Genomic DNA, 2,889 nt, shown 5'->3' on the forward strand with positions numbered 1-2,889 from the left:
GCAAGAAATTTGAGATAAGACATTCAAAAAGTCTCAGGGAAGTATATGTCTCAGTGAATCCTTGATGGGTCTTTGGGAATTTCCTAAAATGATTGATCAAGGTATTCCCAGCAAGAATGTCTGGAATGGCAGAGTTATGCTAATAAAATTACACATACAATGGGACAGCAAAGTCATGTTAATGTAGATACTCGAATTATATAAGTAAATTGAATACATAAAATCAGAGTTTAAAATCTTCAGGTCGATTCCCACAAATCATGATATAGGTAAGTTTTTAAATTTTTGAAAGGTTAGATTTGAAAACTGTATGAAATATCATGACTAGACATGATTGTCAGTTTCAAATTTGTTTTCTCTATTTTCTGTTCTGAAATTTCAGAAGTGTTTTGACATCCATTCTTTTCCTCACCTTGCCCCGGAGTCTATAATAGGACAAGAATTTTTTTGACCCATCTTAAATCTGGACAGACACATTATATGAAAATATATATTTCTATTTGCTATGGTTCAAATAAGGGGAATTCTTGGGCAAACTATTTTTCTTTCAACTTTGTAATTCAGCACTTGATCTCTAGGTCTTTACTTCTCATTTTCCTCCCCTTTTAAACCTCGCCCCCAATTTTATACACCGCTCTGTATGGATGTGGTCCTTTTATGATGGTGGCAGTGGTTAGAATGGGGGTGAGGAGGAGGGATAGAAAACTTGCTTGGCAAGTTCCCCAAAATACTTTTAAAACGCTCTGGCCAATTAGGAGAAGTGGATCATAACTCATGTGTGTAGACTGGGTCATTCATTCTCTTTGATGCACTTTAGCTACAGCACAGCTGTCAGGCCAAGGAAGTTATAAATCTCTCTCCATGTTAACATTCAGATTTAATTAATACTAATGGGCAAAGCTGTCTCTAGGGGCAGATGATGCTACAGGGAATGAAGTCTGAGAAGCAGATAATAAAGGTAGTGTGTGAATGTATTATTTCTGGATCAATCCAGTTTGACACCACTCAGTATTATCCTTTCTTAATATTTTCCATATTTCGCTCTTTAGAGTGGTTTGGATTTGGGTCTTTCTAATGTGTGTGTGTGTGTGTGTGTGTGTGTGTGTGTGTGTGTGTGTGTGTGTTTTAAAGGCTAGACATCTGTACTTTTTCTTTAGAAAAGGTAGGAGCATGAACTCAGACCCATCAAATTTCTCATGTGAGATTTTAGAACTTCTACTCTCATTTCTGACATCATCAGTTTAGCAGTAGTCCTGGCTGGTTTCTTTTGGGCATTGGGCTAAGAGAATACCCAAAAGCTGTGATTTCTAATTGGTCCTTGGGCTCAATCAAAGTCATGTTGACTCAGCAGCAATGAGCTATGCAGGCGTAAATAGTCCTTTGACTATTTTACCCTGCACTTTTACACATTAAAAGCAGCCTAAATAATGACATTTCTAAAAATCCCTACAAAAGTCCCTATTTAGATAACATGCAATCCATGCAGATTTCAGAAAACAAAAACAAAACCTGGGCTCACCTAGAGCAGTCTTATTTCATTTGTGTTTAATGTGCAATGTGCTTCTGAGATATACTGAAGAGTGATGGGAAAGAAAGCTTTATTTAACCTCTCTTCCTACTTGAGTTCTGTTTACCATCCGGTCCAGTCAAGGAGATGCCTGATTAGGTAACTATTCAGGGAATTCCAAAATGTTACTTTAGGTAATGACTTTCCTCATGGATGGTTTGAATAACAACTTGTAGCCGCTATAGGAGTGAATAGGGTAGTCCAGCCATATCCTATTTGGCTTAATTTATCTTCCTTTCCAGGCTCTCGTGAAGGTATTTTCTCTTTCTTTTAGGTCTAAAAGTTTCACTTTTAATACACCAATATCTTCATAAGGCCATTAATATTAGATTCCTGTATCTGATTTTGGCTTCCCATCAGGATGGAAATTAGGATAGGTTGCTAGCTTTCTCTCGTCAAATCAACCTTAGAGAAACCAGAAGTGAAAGAAAATCATGGACTTGAGAAACCCACAAAAATGGCATGAACCTCCTGGGGAGAGTGAATGGTGTAGTGAACTCCTGGGGTTCAGGGTAGAGGGTGGATTAGAGGGAAAGGGGTAGCGTAAGGAAGACACTGCAGTGAGAGAACAGGTTGGAGAAAAGCTTATGTGTTTTGTTCTTGCTTTTCCTTACATGGCCGTGGGTCAAGAGTTGACAGATATTTCATCACAGAAATCAACTATTGTGGTCCAGGTTTTGGGGTAACATTAGGGCAGAGCAAAAGCTTTACGGAGTGAAGAGTTTCCAAAAATAGATGAAGAGTGCCAGCATTGTCTTCACTTCTGTCCCTCTAAACCCCCAGGCTGACAGATTGCCATGAGGGAGACTACCTTATCATAATAACCAGAACAGGTACCTCATAAAGTGTCAAGTATGATGCATATATAAAAAAGTAAATGAAAAGCAAAACCCTTCACACCCAGATACTATAATAAAAATTAAGAACATCAAAGACAAAGAGAGAATTAGAAAAGTTTCTAGATATAAATAGCAGATTACAAAGAAACAAAAATCAAACTTTTCAACAGCAACACTAGATACAAGAAAAACAATGGCTTAATATTTTTAAAACATTGGAGAAAAATAAATTTTAAGCCAAGACTTTTATATCCCACTATTGTGACATTTAACCATGAAGGTAAAATTGTAATTACTTCTTCCAAGAATATGGTGGTATAATCGTAGTTCAGGGCTGATAGGCAATTTAATATTTGGGGGACCCAGGTTCCGTCTATCATGTGAGTGTGACATCCCTACCATGTTGACCTTATCTGTATGATCTGTGGTGGCTACTCTAGTCTTCACCACTGTTTCTAAATTTCAGCCATCAGAAACGAGAAA

This window comes from Myotis davidii, unplaced genomic scaffold (genome assembly GCF_000327345.1).
Source record: "Myotis davidii unplaced genomic scaffold, ASM32734v1 scaffold980, whole genome shotgun sequence".
NCBI lineage: Eukaryota > Metazoa > Chordata > Mammalia > Chiroptera > Vespertilionidae > Myotis > Myotis davidii.